This window comes from Azolla caroliniana, unplaced genomic scaffold (assembly GCF_043228905.1).
Source record: "Azolla caroliniana isolate FFs.n. ecotype wild unplaced genomic scaffold, voAzoCaro1.0.p SCAF_8, whole genome shotgun sequence".
Taxonomy (NCBI): domain Eukaryota; kingdom Viridiplantae; phylum Streptophyta; class Polypodiopsida; order Salviniales; family Salviniaceae; genus Azolla; species Azolla caroliniana.
Window position 1 is genome coordinate 13,705,506 of NW_028230443.1, and position 16,942 is coordinate 13,722,447.

The following is a 16,942-nucleotide window of genomic DNA, read 5'->3' on the forward strand; positions in this document are numbered from 1 at the left end:
ACATGGAGTGTAAGATGAGAAAAATCCCTTCTAGACGTAAGATGGAGGGAGGCACCACTATCAAGAACCCTAAGTGGTTTAATGGCTACTTATGTTTATTTCATTGTAACTATTACATACAACAAGTAAATCATTAGAGGAAGCAACATTAATAGAATCAATATTGTCATTTACATTCTTCTTATCTTTCATGTAGTTCGACACTTTATTCTCCTTCTTCCATTTGAAGCAATATTTCTTTATGTGACATGTCTTACCACAAAAATGACTTACTTCTACTTCTACCTTTGTTGTTTCGGCCATAACTTTTGTTTTGGCTTCTTCCTCTATTTTCAACAACCAAAGCTTCCGAGTGTGATATTGGTCCTTGCGTCCTCTGCCACATTTCTTCATTTATAATTCCACTCTTCACATATTCCATTGTCACACCTCCCTTAGGAGCCGCATTAGCTAGAGTAACTCTAAACATTTCCCATGACTCGGGAAGAGTATTTAGCAACCATAAAGAAAGAACTTCTTCTCCAAAATTTATAGCCATACTAGACAATTGATTAAAACAACCTTGAAAATCATTTAAATGATAAAAAATGGAGTTATTTTCTTTATAAGTCAAATGCATCACTTGTTTAAGTAAAAACAACTTATTGTTACCGGTTCTAGAAGCATATAAGGTTTCTAATTTATTCCACAACGTCTTTTCATTTGTTTCATTCACAACATGATTCAAAATATTATCTCCTACCCATTGACGAATGAAACCACATAGTTGTTCATTTTCAAAACACCACTCTTCATCATTTTTCTTTTCAGGTTTCTTCGTCACAAACATAGGTAAATGCAAATTTTTAACGAAAAAGAAATCTTTCATTTTTCCTTTCCATTTTTGATAGTTCATGCCATTTAAAACAACCATTGTTGATGTGTTTGCCTCAATTTATAATCGAGGATATTGTTGTCACAACAAAATTATGTGTTGAATATGTTGTACAAGTTCTACATGACGGATTGTCGACAAGTCTCAACACCCCTGGACTGGAACCTGAAGCTTCATCCCCACTCCGGACCGACCTGTAATGAGAGACGGTTCCGACAAATTGTCAGAAGCCTCATTACTTAACAATCACCAGACCTAACATTAGCTAACCGGTTGGAGTGATCAACCAATTTATGCAGAGGTTGACCGTCGAGCACCTTTAGTGCATGCATTGACTATTGAGGTATGTGAGTGGCAGTAAGGATTGGGGACTGTTATATCGACACCGTATAACTGAAAAGCTAGTCGGTTATATAGATGCTGATTGGGCAGGTGACACGTCCGATCGTCGGTCCACTTCTGGATATATGTTCTCTCTTGGGAGCACGACTGTTGCGTGGAGTAGCAAAAAGCAGCCAATAGTGGCTCTTTCGAGCACTGAGGTTGAGTATCGGGGCGCTATCATCGCCACCTGTGAAGCCATCTAGCTTTGGCGGTTGTTGCAAGACCTTCAGATCGAAGTATCAACTTCGATCTTGATCTACTACGACAACATGAGTAGCATACAGTTGGCCAAGAACCCCGTGTTCCATGCTCGGACAAAGCACATAGAAGTGCATTATCACTTTGTGCACAAGCGGGTGCTTGAGTTCCTTAAAGGCGACGTCTAGTGTAGCATTCCACACAATAGGTTTTGTAGGCTTACACGTTTGACCTTTTAGAAGATCAGTAAACAACGTCATCAATTGGGAGTAATTACGAAGGGATTTTCGCAAAAACTCGACAAAACCAAGGAATGATCGAACTTCTCGAATATTCCGAAGAGTGGGCCAAAGTTTGATTTTCTCGATGCGAGAAGGATCAATTTCAACTCCTCGTTCGGTTATGAGATGTCCAAGATAAGTAATTGATTTCTTGAAGAACTCACATTTTGAGATCTTTGCGTAGAATTGCATGCTGCGCAATGTTTGTAAAACAAAGCGGACATGTTTAACATGTTCTTCTAATGTAAGACTATGAATTAGAATATCATCCAAGACAATAATGAAAAAATTTCCAAGTTGTTCTCGGAAAATGTCATTAATTTCTTGTTGAAATGTAGTCGGAGCATTGGTCAAACCGAAAGGCATGACCAAAAACTCGTAATGGCCATAACGCGTATGAAATGTTGTTTTAGCAATATCGTCCTCACTTATACGAATTTGATGGTAGCGCGTACGGAGATCAAGTTTCGTAAAATATCGAGCTCCCTAGAGACGCTCAATTTTAGATCGTCCACCTGGGGCAATTGATATGAATTCTTGATCGTCACTTTATTCAAGCGTCGGTAATTAATACACAAATGCCATGTGCCATATACTCTACCGTTGCCATATACTCTGCCTCTGTAGTCGACAAGGCTACAGACTTCTACAGTCGTGACTGCCACGACACTACTCCCCCTGCATAGGTCATCACGTACCCTGACGTGGATCGGCTTGAGTCGGCATCTCCTAACATGTTTGAATTGGTAAAACCTTCCAGCACAGGTTTTTCGACACCATACCTTAGGCACACCCCCGAGGTGCCCTTTAAGTACCTCAGTATCCATTTCACTGCTGCCCAGTGTTCTCTCCCTGGATTACTCATATATCGGCTTACTACTCCCACAACAAATGCTATGTCTGGTCTCGTACAGACCATAGCATACATTAGACTGCCGATGGCTGAGGCATATGGTACCTTCTTCATGTCAGCCTTTTCCTTCTGTCCTTTCGGACACTACTTCGCATTCAATCTGCAATTTGTCGGCAACACGGAGCCGACTGGCTTTGCATCTGACATGTTGAACCTCTCTAGGATCTTCGTCACATACTTCTGTTGTGACAACCATAGCACCTTCTGAGCTTTGTCTCGGGTTATGTGCATTCCTAGGATTTGCTTTGCCGGTCCAAGGTCTTTCATGGCAAATGATTTGCCAAGAGCTTTCTTCAAGCTTCCAATCTTCCTTGTGTCTTGACCGACTATCAACATATCATCAACATATAGCAAGAGAATCAAGAAATCTCCTTCTTCGTACCTCTTGATGAACACACAGTGATCGGCCTATGTTTTCTGGAACCGATGTTCCATCATGAAGGACTCGAATTTCTTCTACCATTGGCGTGGAGCTTGTTTCAGTCTGTACAAGCTTTTCCTTAGTCGACACACCAGATTCTCTTTTCCTTTCTCCTCAAAGCCTTCGGGTTGCTGCATGTAGATTTCTTCTTCTAGCTCCCCGTGCAGAAATGCGATTTTGACATCCAACTATTCGATCTCCAGATCCATACTGGCCGCTATGCTCAGAATAGTTCGTATGGATGTCATCTTCACGACTGGTGCGAATATTTCGTCAAAGTCGACGCCCTTCCTCCATTGGAAACCCTTCACCACTATGTGGGCTTTATACCTGGGCTCGCCGTCGACTTCTTCAGTCTTCACCTTGTAGAACCATTTATTCCTGAGTCCTCTCTTACCTTCCGACAGCTCTACTAGGTTGTAGGTGTAATTCTCGTGCAAGGATTCCATCTCCTCTTGCATCACGTTCAGCCATTTTTCTCTGCTCTCGTCGGCAATGGCTTCTTTATAGCACTCTAGTTCACCGTCATCAGTCAAGAGAATGTATTGACTAGCATATGTAGTCGGTGCCTTCCTTTCTCTGAGTGGGTACCTTCATCCACTCGTTGTTGGCTCTCTTCCGGAGGTCTCTGCCAACTCTTCTCTTTGCTCGGGATTCAGCTCATCAATTGGCAACTCCAGGTTGGAAAAATCTAACTCATATTCCTCAATTGATTTTAGCAGCTCTGCGGACTCCGACTCATAGTCTGTCAGTCTTTCTGAGTCTACCGACTTGGATTCGGCTCTGTCGGCCAACTGTCTCCTTACAGTTGTCGGTGACGACTCACTTGGCCTTAAGTCGATGGTAGTCGAGGTTGACTGGGGAGTCGGTTCCTACTTCTGTTGCTTCAAGTCTTCAATTGTCTTGTCTTCTAGAAAGACTACATCCCGACTTCCCACTACCTTCTTGTCGACTAGGTCCCATAGCCTGTAGCCGAACTCATTATCCGAGTATCCCATGAATATACTTGCTTTCGACTTGTTGTTGAGCTTTGACCTCTATTGGGGACAAGGCCGTCAATGCGGAAGTGCAAGCAACATTCGTGATGAAGAAGAACCTGTGTATGCGCATATGCAAGATAGACATAGAGAGAGAGAGAGAGAGAGAGAGAGAGAGAGAGAGAGAGAGAGAGAGAGAGAGAGAGAGAGAGAGAGAGGCACAAAAGAAACGTTATATTCCAATAGCAATAGTTACAAAGAATGAAAACCAACCCTTTTCTAAAGGTTACAAAATCACTTTATATAGTGACTGTCCTAAGGAAACTGCCCTTTATGCTATTTACAGAAATAGCCCAAACTTGGGTTGTCCAAAGGGACAGTGTGAATACGGCCATTATACACTCGTATTCGACACTCCCCCGTAATGGGCGTATACATGGGTTATCTAAAAATGACAGGTATATACAAGGTTTATCGGACATATCGGTTTTGTTAGAGTCGATAAGATTCGAAGACAAAAGACCGAACCAGTCAGGTCGGAAGAGCTGAAGCCGATCCTCAAAGAACCGATGTCGGTGGTCCGAAACCATCCTGTGCTGTGTGTCCGACTTTAACTGGACTGATTTTTCGTTATGCCCATCTGGTGCCGAAGGGACCGGAAACGATCCACTGAAACACACTTGGTCATTCCATCTGCAACATTATTGGTTGTGGATATTTTCTCGAGACCGATTTTCCCTGAAATGACGCAATCCCGAACGAAGTGATATCGAACGTCGATATGCTTGGAGGCGTTGTGGTGAACCAGATTCTTTGACAAAGCAACAACATCTTGACTATCGCTGTAGCAAATTGGAGTTGAGTCAAGGTCGACTAGTCGAAACGTGTGCGCCAGCCGACCGAGCCATAAAGCTTCTTTTGCCGCGTCGGACGCAACTACATATTCTGCTTCGGTCGTTGAGGTGGCTGTGCACTCTTGAAGTTTCGACTTCCACAAGATTGCTCCATTGCCGAATTTCAAATAGTATCCAGTTGTTGATTTCTGACTGTCGACGCAACCGGCGAAGTCCGAGTTGGTGTAACCGACTACGCCTGAGGTTGAGTTTGGGCCAAAGAGAATGCCGTGGTCTTTTGTGCTAGCTAGATATCTGAACACATGCTTGACTGCGTTCCAGTGCGATCGGCCTGGGTTGTGCATGAATCTGCTGACGACTCCTACGGCGTGAGAAATGTGAGGCCGTGTCGCGACCATCGCGTACATAAGGGAGCCGATTGTCGGTGCATACGGTACTGACTTCATATCTTCCCCCTCTGGACCGGATGTCGGGCAGTCTCGCTGAGACAGCCGAAGGTTAATGGGGAGCGGGGTCGAGGCAAGCTTGGCTGAGTGCATGTTGAAGCGTTCCAAGACATGTCAGATGTAGTCGATTTAAGACAAGAAAAGTTGTCGGTTATCGCGATGCTGACTAATCTTCATACCAAGTATGTGTCTTTCCGGACCGAGGTCCTTCATGGCAAACTTCAACCGCAGTTTCCGAACGAGTTCGGTGAGCTCTCTCCGGCATGCCGACCGGAGAGTAGCATGTCGTCCATGTAGATGATGAGGAAGACGAGAGACTTGTCTTGAGCTGTTTTGGTGAAGAGACAATGGTCCTCATCGCTCTTTGATAAGCCGACCGATTGGATGAAGTCGTCAAACTTCTTGTACCACTGTCGGGGTGCTTGTTTCAGGCCGTAGAGACTCTTCCTAAGTCGGCAGACTAGATGTTCCTCGCTGGATGCCACAAAGCCTTTCGACTGCTCCATATAGATTACCTCCTGCAAGTCACCATGGAGGAATGCCATTTTTACATCTAGTTGAATCAACTCCAAGTTGTCGGTGGCCACGACGTCGAGCATGAAACGAAGGGTCGTCATTTTCACCACTGGTGAAAAGATTTTGTCGAAGTCGACGCCATATTCTTGTCTAAATCCCTTCGCAACTAATCTGGCCTTGTACTTTGGGTTGGTGGAGTTGGACGTCTCTTTTAGTCGATAGACCCACTTACATGGAAGAGCACGACGATTCTTCGGTAATTCGACCAAGTTCCAAGTCTTGTTTGCCCGAATGGAGTGCATTTCCGACTCCATCGCCAGATGCCATGTGGCTGAATTGGCAGATGCCGATGCTTCTTCGTAAGACGTCGGTTCGCCGGCGTCGGTAAAGAAAATTCCGGGAGAGTACCTCTCTGGAGGTTGCGACAGTCTCTCGGATCTACGAGGTATGACTGGACTAGTCGCACTGGGTGTCGATGTCGGATGGTCGGGAGCCAAGCCATTCGGCTGTGTCGAATCGATGGATTCGGTGCGAGAGTTGTTGGTTACCCATGACACCGATCTCATGTTGTGGGTTGGGCCTTCATGAAGGGTTAGCACTTCGGAGAATGTTACCCTTCGGACTTCAATAGGCCTTTCGGCCATTTTATGCATAACCGACTCGTTGAACACAATGTCTGAACTTCAGATGATTTGTCTGTGCTCGGGGTCCCAGAGTCGGTATCTGATCTCGCCATCGGGTCCATATCCAAGGAAAACACATTTCCTTGATCTTGGTTCGAGTTTCCGGCAGTCGTCTTTCAGTATGAGGGCATACACCTCGCAGCCGAAGATCCTCAGCTTGTCATAATTCGGCTTATTGCCGGTCCATATTTCCTGAGGTATTTTAAGTCCTAGAGGTCTACTTGACAACATATTTATGATGTGTACTGCCGTAAGTAGAGCCTCTGCCCAGAAGCCATCCGACAATCCGGATTGTTGGAGCATGGATACTATGCATGCTTGAATCGTCCGATTCATACGTTTTGGAATTCCATTCTACTCCAGACTATAAGGTGTCGTATATTCACGTTGAATGTCGCGTTCTCGGCAAAATTTGATGAATTCTTCAGACTTGAATTCTCCTCCATTGTCGGTTCAGAGACATTTCAGTTTTCGACCAATCTGATTTTCGACCATTGCAAGTCATTCGAAGAAGATCGAGAACACCCGATCTTTAGTTCTGATGGGGTAAGCCCACACCTTCCGAGTCGAGTCGTCGATAAAACTGACGAAGTACGAAGCACCACCGAGAGACTAATGTGGCATTGGGCCACAGACGTTCGAGTGGACCAAATCGAGGGGACTCGATTCTCTTGGTGCTGATGTCGGGTGTGATGCGGCTACCTGTTTGCCGTACTGGCAATGCTTGCAGAATTGGTAATATGAGAAGGAGAGTTTAGGGATGTAACCGGCTCTGGATAGGTGCGTTATGCCAGCCTTGCTGAGGTCTCCAAGTTGTCCGTGCCATAACGATGACAGGGGGATATCAATAAAAAATAAGTCACCCTCTTTGAGTGTGACATATAAAGGATACAAGGAATGTACCTTTGGTCCTGAAGCAAGTAGGAGGTTCCCTTTGTGGAGTGTCCACCCTCCTAATGAGAATCCGGCACGGATGCCGGCTTCGTCAAGTTGTCCGATTGAGATCAAGGGACTTGAGACCTCAGGAACGTGTCAGATGTTGTGTAGTACGAGTGTAGAGCCGCTCGGAAGGTTGAGCTCTACGGTGCCAATTACGATTATAGCACAGTGTTGCGAGTTTCTGACTCGAACTGAGTCGGAGTGCCGGTCCGAGTATTGTCGAAACTGAGATCGGTGAGGTGTCACATGATACAATGCGCCCGAGTCTAGGAGCCATGTGCTCGATTCCTCAGTCATAAGAAGAACTTCTGATTTGAATGGGTTCTCTATGGACAGTATGTTCGGGTCGGTCGTCAAAATTTCGGCTAAAGAGCCGACGTAGTTGACCTCCTCATGCCGACTACTCTTCTGATCCACTCTCTAAGCTTTGTCGGTTTTTTCTTTGAGTGCCCGACAGTCAGCTTTGATGTGTCCCGGTTTCTTGTAGTAGTTGCAGATTGGTTATCCCGGGACTTGCTCTCGCTTCGCTGATTATTCGGCGGTCGGGAAGAACTTCTCACCCGGTTGTTCGATTGGTCGATTGAACCTTGTACTACATACGCTTCATCTGCCGAGTCTTTGGCGAAAGACTTTCTCCGAGTTGCTTCAGTCAGGATTGCGCTCGTGTCTTCAGAGTACTTAACGACAACTGTTGAAGCATTGCACACGGTTGTAACGAAAGTTTCCCATGACGAGGGGAGACTACTCATGAGTATCATTGCTCTGAGTTAATCCTCGATTTTCGTCCCCTGAGACGAGATTTGGGAGCTTATGCTTTCGTACTCATTGAGGTGTGCCTGAACCGAATCAGATTCTTTCATCCGCAAGTTGTAGAGGTGCCGGATCAGATACATCTTCGTTGTAGTGACCTTCTTTTCATAAGTTTCCGACAGTGTTTTCCATAGTTCAGAAGTTGTCGAACATGATTGCACTTTGAAGTACACTGACTCCAACAAATGCATCCGAATTGTGGCATGGAAAATTATGTCCAGCTTTAGCCACTCGTTTGCCTTGTATGCTTTTGGAGGATTTTCATTCTCAATCGGGTCTATCTGACCCTTGACTATGAGATAGTCTTGCATTTGTTCCTTCCAAAAGTTGAAGTTCGAACCGTCGAACCTCCTTAGACTCATTTCCGATGAGCCGGATGTTGATGCCATCTGATTCGGTTTCGGTGGGGAAGACCTAGTTCGGAGTTGACTACGAACCTTAGTGGGGTACAGCCGATCGGCTCACCCGATAGCGTTCTAGTCGGTTTTGAACCCAAGTCGGTTCGGTTCCAGATATTTGTTTCCTGAATTTGCTCGGAGTGGCTTTGGTAACTTGAGGGACAGAACAGACTGGTCTTCCCGAATGTTGCAGAGTCGGAGTGAGCCCGGTTAGCTTCTGATCGTATGTCGAATATTGATTACGCGAAACCGATTGTTTGGGCCGATTCTGCTTCGGATGACTACATCGATGAGAGGGATGGATCCAACTGATCCTCCCAAAAGTCGATCAACCGAATGAAGCACAAATTTGGTTGTTGCCAGGAGACCAAACTGCAGAGGGTGAATAATGTCCGGCGACCTATTCAGATGTTGTTTAACAAGATGAAGCACGATTGGGTCGGTTGTTGCACAAGGAGCTCCCCTCAAGCGGTTACAATCACGAGAACAGAGTACAGCCGGCTGGCTTACTCCAATTTGGGATTTAACACATTTAGATGCGAGTTTCTTTTTTGTTTTTCTTCTCCCTTCTCTGTTCTTCAAAGAAAACGAAAGCAGAATGTTGTGTGGTGTACTATGACGGCCGACAACGGGTTGAAGTACCTCCAACGCTCTGATACCAAATGTTGGGGACAAGGCCATCAATGTGGAAGTGCAAGCAACATTCGTGATGAAGAAGAACCTGTATATGCGCATATGCCAGATAGACACAAAGAGAGAGAGAGAGAGAGAGAGAGAGAGATAGGCACAAAAGAAACATTATATTCCAATAGCAACAGTTATAAAGAATGACAACCAACCCTTTTCTAAAGGTTACAAAGTCACTTTATATAGTGACTGTCCTAGGGCAACTGCCCTTTATGCTATTTACAGAAATAGCCCAAACTTGGGCTGTCCAAAGGGACAGTGTGAATACGGCCATTATACACTCGTATTCGACAACCTCTGATCCTTTGGTACATGCATATACGCCAAACATCGAAACACCCTCAAGTGTTGGTAAGAGACATCCTTCCCTGTCCACACCCTCTGTGGGACATCAGCCTTTAATGGCACTAAAGGAGACCTGTTGATCAGATAAACAGTTGTGTACATCGCCTCAGCCCAATAGGATTTCGGCAGTTTCGCATGAGAGAGCATCCTCCTCACTCTCTCCATGATCGTTCGATTCATCCTCTCTGCAAGCCCGTTCAAATCTAGAGTCTTTGGCACTATGTATTCGATCCGAATACCTTGGCACTTGCAGTATTCCTCAAACTGCCCTTTGTACTCGCCACCGTTGTCGGTTCAAACAACCTTCAGTTTCCGACCTGACTCTCTTTTGGTTCTTGCCTGGAACTCCTTGAAAACCGACAGTACTTGATCCTTCGACTTCAGTACGAAGGCCCATGTCTTCCGACTATAGTCGTCAATGAACGTTACAAAGTACTGTCCTCCTCGATTCGATGGAGCATCCACATAGCACACATCCGTGTACACTAGTTCCAGTGCAGCTTCTCTTCTCCTCGGTGGTCTCATGTGGAATGCCACCCTGTTCTGCTTTCCGGTTAAGTAGTCGACACACTTCTCCAGGTGCATTCCCTTGACTTCTGGTAGAAGTTTCTGGTCGGCTAGCAAAGTGCATTCCCTTCTCACTCATATGGCCTAGCCTCTTATGCCATATCTCACCTGCCAAGTCGGCTGCCACGTTTAATTCCAATTTGCAAAGTCGGCCTTCTTTCTGTGCTCGGGCCACTATGAGATTTCCTCGGCAGAACTTCCACTTGCCATTCTGAAAACTACCACTGTAGCCTTCGTCGTCAAGCCTTCCAGTCGATATCAGATTCAATTTGATATCGGGGACGTCTTGAACATCCTTTAACGTTGTCGAGTTGTTACGCGCGTGCGTGGGGAACGAGGCGGGACCACCAGGGTCTTGGACCAAGAAATAGCTGAGAAGGAGGAGAGTGGAAAGGCAACAGACGCAGTTGCACACGCACAGACACGAGAGCACACAAGAATCACAATCCGACAACACAGCGAAACGGGATTACTCGAAGCCCGAGTATATGAACACGTATATATATAAGATATATATATATATATATATATATCGAGATGGTTACAACTAACAGCCCGACAAGGCGAACGCCGACGCCTGTTCACTCACACACACACAGAAGAGCGAGATGGAGACTCTGCCGAAAGCACATGGGCGTTCCATGGAGCAGAGTCAGCCTCCCAAAAACCTGCGCAAAAATGACTATGGAGAGAGACAGAGGAGAAGGGCTTGGTCTCAGTCCGGCAGCATTTCGTCCCCTCTAACCTCCGATCCCCCCTCTCATTCCTCTCCCTCTCTTTAATAGCCCAAGGAGGGAGGTCGCTATCATCCGTTACATCATATTAATTCTCTCTCCTTTCGGACAGAAATACAACTCGATTCTCTCCCTATTAAATGCGCGCTACCTAGGATTTCATCTCATCCGACTTGTACCTACCTACTTACCAAACAACGAAAAGTGTGCTCGCGTGTAAGGGCCGATTTATACATGTTGAACTCGGTTTCCGCCTAGGGACGGTTTTCTTCTCGACATCCGCCCCCACCTAACCACGCATCCACCGGTATGCGCCAAAATAGAGCTCTTGGTGGAGAAAACTGGCCCATGCTTTACCCGTCGTCTCCCGGTTCGTCATCCTCCTCGGACCGCCCGTTGTCGCCGTCCATGCTTTCCAGATCCTGCTCGCACTCGTGTCGTTTCTTAAACGTTTTGATCCTCTTCCCCGCCACCGGTATTGCCATCCTCGTACCGTCGAGCTCCGGAAGATGGTAGATCCCGTTGTCGTTGGCGCCTGTCACCACGTAAGGCCTGAACCACCTCCTTGCAAACTTCCGTGTTGCCCTGTACTGGTTGTCAAGGCTGCTGTCATACACTAGGACCCAGTCGCCTTCTTCGATTTTCTTCGCTTGAGCTGTCGAATCCGTGCTGCTAGCAGCTCCTCCCGGCTCATTTGATCTCTCCAGTCCACCGTGGCCCATGAGGAGATGGTTCGCTCCGTTGGCATGATCGGCCTCTGTCCGTACATAAGCTCTGTCGGCATGAAATCGGGTACCGAACTGTGCGTAGTTCGGTTCGCCCATAGTGCGTAAGGAAGGAGCCGCAACCAATTCCCGACCTGCCCTCCACATGCACGCACCAATGCCTTTACGATCAGCCCGTGCCCATGCTCTACTTTCCCGTTCGCCGCCGGATTGTACGCCGTAGTGAGGGAGAGTTTGACCCCTAGCTGGTCAAACAGCTCCTCAGCTTCCCGCGCATCCAGCTCTCCCCGGTCCGCCACGATCCTCCCGACGCACCCGTACTGACACACTACCTCTTCGATTAGGAACCGGCATACCGCCGCGGTTGTCTTGTTCTGCAGTGCACGACCTTCCACCTGGTTCGTTAAGTCTTCCCGCGCAAGCACCAGGTAACGCATCTGTCCTACCCCCATCGACATCGTCACCAAATCCACCATCCATTTGAAGTGGACGGTCGGAGGCTAGGTCGGGTGAAGCTCGTCCCGGTGTCGGACTATGGAGTACATCTGGCAGCTTTCGCAAGTCGTCATGAACCGGTGCACGTCCCGGTACAGTCCTGGCCACCAGTACTTCCCCTTCAGCTTCTCAAACGTGGCCCATGTTACGCGGTGTCCGGTCCAGGGACTCTCGTGGTAGGCCTCCAGCAACTCCTCTTGTTCCTCCTTCTTCCCCACCACTCAGAGCGGGATGTCGTCCCTCTTCTTCGGGTGCTTCCATATGTACCTGTCCTGAAGGAAGAATCGATACGCTTTCTTCCGGATCCGGTTGGTCTCTTCCTTTGTCCACGCCGCGTCCGGTGTCATTGTTTTCAGGAGCCCGCCGATCTGGAGCCACTCCCCGTCATACTTGCTTTCGTCGAATTCGTTAAGCGCCGGAGTGCTCCCCTCTCTGGTCGTCATGTATGCCTCCTCGAAGAAATCTACGCTGACTTCCTCGTCCTCTGAAACCATGTCGTCCTCGTTTTCAAACCTCGCCCTTGAGAGCATGTCGGCCATGGCATTGTCTTTTCTGGAAATGTGTCGTATCTCCGGATTCAGGGACTTGCTGTACGCTATCCACCTGAGCATTACCAGGTCCGGCGTCACGCATCTGGAAACCATGCCGAGAATCGGCAGGCAGTCCGTCTCGATTATTACCTCCGTCTCGATCAGATAGTCCTTGTCGGCCTTGACTGCCGAAACGATACCCCAAAGTTCGCGCTTAACTTGGGCGTATCCTCGCTGCCGCTCGCTCAATACCTTCGCCTCGAACCGGATCGGGAATCGTACGCCGTCCTTGTCCTCCTGACTGATTACCGACCCGATCCCGGTCGGGCTCGTGTCCACCGTCACGCAAATTGGGACACCCTCGCCATAAACCGCTTTACGGAGGGCCGGTGCTACCGTAAGCGCCCCCTTTACTCTCCGGACCGACTTCGTGTGCTCCGTCCTCCCCTCGAACCCACGCCCCTTTTTCAATAGCCCGTAGAGAGGCTCCGCAACATGCGTGTAGTGCGGAATCCATATGTGGTAGAACACGCATGCTCCCAAGAATCTGTGGACCTCCGTGACCAACCCGCAATCGTTCCTCATCGCTGAGATGGCCTCTATCTTTGCCGAAGACGGTTTCCTACCGTAGGGCCCGCACAAGTGCCCGACCACCAAGATCTTCTGTTAACCTTAGTGTTGAAAAACAATGCTCGGCCACAACCGAGGAATAGGATCAACTCACAGAAAACGGGAAATACAAAGTGCACGAGGACAATAGAGAGAAAGGTACACTGGATGTTTTACGTGGAAAACCCTAAATGGGAAAAAACCACGGGAGTCCTCAGACTCCAACTATCACTATGAACAGGGATGTACACTGGTGAAGCTACAAGGCAACAACCTTGAGCTCACTGTCTTCGCCACAGGCAGCGGTAATACACAGAGGCAACGACCTCTTCGTCTCTCTCTCTCTCTCTCTCTCTCTCTCGGCTGCTCTCACTTCGCATAAAAATGAGCAACAACAATAAACTGTTTGCCCTAAGTCATATTTATACACATATGACTTTTGGGTTATTTACAAATATAGCCTCAAGGGCTCTTGGCAAACATATTCACAAATATGTCCCCGCATCCGGATCTCTCTCCGGGTACATTCGTCATCCGGCTCCGTAACCGGGGTCTTCAGCATCCGGCTCCGTAACCGGGGTCTTCATCATCCGGCTCCGTAACCGGGGTCTTCAGCATCCGGCTCCGTAACCGGGGTCTTCATCATCCGGCTCCGATACCGGGTACTCCTCATTCGGGTCTTCATTCCCGATTCCCGGACATCCGACCATCCCATCCGGAGGGACCGTAATCCCAACAAACTCCCCCTTCACTTCGGCATGGGATGTCTCTCCAATCCGATCCTCTTCCGGCATGCTTCCAGCTTGTCGGGTGTGAGCACCTTGGTCAGCATATCCGACCCGTTCTCGTCCGTGTGGACCTTCGTCAGCACGAACTCCTTGTCTTCTATCCTTTCCCGGATCCAGTGATATCTTCGCTGGATGTGCTTCGTCCGGGAGTGATAGGCCGCGTTCTTCGCAAGGTGGATGGCACTCTGACTGTCGCAGTAGAGTCGGTACTCCTCCTGCTGGATACCGAGCTCTCTAATGAAGTCCTTCATCCATATTATTTCCTTGCCGGCTTCAACAGCCGCCATGTACTCCGCCTCCGTGGTTGACAACGCAACCGTCTTCTGCAGCCTCGACTGCCATGAAACAGCTCCCCCTGCGTACGTCATCACATACCCTGATGTGGACCGGCTGGTATCTGCATCAGCCGACATATCCGAATCGGTAAAGCCGTCGAGTTCGGGCTTACCGGAGCCGAATCGGAGGCACACGTTTGCCGTGCCCTTTAGGTATCGGAGTATCCACTTGGCCGCGTTCCAATGCTCTTTGCCGGGATTGCTCATGTACCGGCTCACCACTCCGACTGCATATCCTATGTCCGGTCTTGTACACACCATTGCGTACATCAAGCTTCCGACGGCAGAGGCATATGGCACTTTCATCATGTCCTCCTTCTCAGCCTTTGTCTTAGGACTTTGCTTGCTGGACAACTTGCAGTTTGCTGGGAGGGTTGACCCGACCGGTCTTGCTTCCGACATGTTGAACCGTTGAAGCACCTTTGTCACGTACTTTTCCTGTGACAGCCACAACTGCTTCTTCCTCCGGTCCCGGATGATGTGCATCCCTAATATTTGCCTCGCCGGACCCAAGTCCTTCATTGAGAAGGTTCGGTGAAGAGCCTTCTTCAGCATCCGTATCTTGACCTGGTCCCGTCCGACGATCAACATGTCGTCCACGTACAGGAGGAGTATTAGAAAGTCTCCTCCTTCGAACTTCTTCACAAACACGCAGTGGTCGGACTGCTTTTTGAGGTACCTTTCGTCGGTCATGAAGGAGTCGAACTTCCGGTACCATTGCCGGGGAGCCTGCTTCAGTCCGTAAAGGCTCTTCTTCAACCGGCATACCAGGTGCTCCTTCCCTTTCTTCTCGAATCCTTCCGGTTGCTGCATGTAGATTTCTTCTTCGAGGTCACCGTGAAGGAATGCCGTCTTCACGTCCATCTGTTCTACTTCGAGGTCCATGCTTGCCGCTATGCTCAGCACCGTCCGGATGGAGGTCATCTTCACTACCGGGGCAAATATCTCGTCGAAGTCGACGCCCTTCTTCTGCTGAAACCCCTTCACCACGATCCTGGCTTTGTATCTCGTGGGGTTTCCGGCATCTCCCGGTTTCAGCTTGAACACCCACTTGTTACGGAGTGCCCGTTTTCCTTTCGGCAGCTCCACAAGTTCATATGTGTGGTTCTCATGCAGGGAATCCATCTCGTCCTGCATGGCACTCAACCACCTACGGCTCTGGGTGTCATGCTTTGCTTCTTCAAAACTCTCCGGCTCCCCCTCGTCGGTTAGCAGCACGTGCTCTGGTTCCGGAAATCTCCGGGGGGCCCTTCTCTCCCTTAGAGGATATCTCCGTTCCGGAGCTTCGGTAACTGGTTCTTCCGATTCTTCTTCATCCGAATCCATTTCGGGATCGGGACCGGTCCCGGTATCATTTTCATCTTCTTCGGCCGGTTCTGTTTCTTCACCGTCTTCGGCCGGATCCTCGAGTGCTAACCGGTCCCTTACCGGTCGGGACTGCTCCTCGTAGAGTTGATCCTCACCGGTCGACTTGGAGCTCTTCATCTTCTTCTCCGACTCCAAGTCGGCGAGTGTCTTGTCCTCCATGAAGATGATATCTCGACTCCTGAATATCTTCTTGTCGACCGGGTCCCATACTCGGTAGCCGAACTCATCATCGCCGTAACCGAGGAAAATGCATGGCCGGGTCTTTGGATCCAACTTTCCTCTCCGGTCCTTTGCCACATGCACGTATGCGAGACACCCGAACACCTTCAGATGCCGGTAGGACACTTCCTTACCGGTCCACACTTTCTGCGGCGTGTCTCCGTCCAAAGGCACTGAGGGTGATCTATTTATCACATACGTCGCCGTCGACATTGCCTCAGCCCAAAATCCCTTGGGTAATTTCGCATGCGCCAGCATACTCCGGACCCTCTCCATTATGGTCCGGTTCATCCTCTCGGCCAGCCCGTTCAGTTCCGGCGTCTTCGGCACAGTAAACTCGAGCCGGATTCCCTTCGAGCGACAGTACTCCTCGAACTGCCCCCGGTATTCCCCTCCGTTATCCGCTCGTATCGCTTTCAGCTTCTTGCCGGATTCCCTTTCCACTCTCGCGTGGAGTTCTTTGAAGACGGACAATACTTGGTCCTTTGTCTTCAACGCTGCCGTCCACAGTCTTCGGCTGTGATCATCTATGAATGTTACGAAGTACTGGGCTCCGCCATGTGACTTCGTTTCTACCTGACACACGTCGGTGTGCACCAACTCCAATGGTGCGCTACGTCTCGTCGATGGCCTTGAGTGGAAGGAGGTTCGGTTCTGCTTACCGGCCAGGCAATCGGTGCACTTCTCTAGGTGCACATGCTTCACTGGAATAAGGTTGTCTTCTGCAAGCCTCTTCATCCCCTTCTCACTCATGTGGCACAGTCTCTTGTGCCACAACTCACCGGCAGTGTCGGCTGCCACGTTCAACTCTTCCGGACACAACCGGGCATTCATCAGGTACAATGT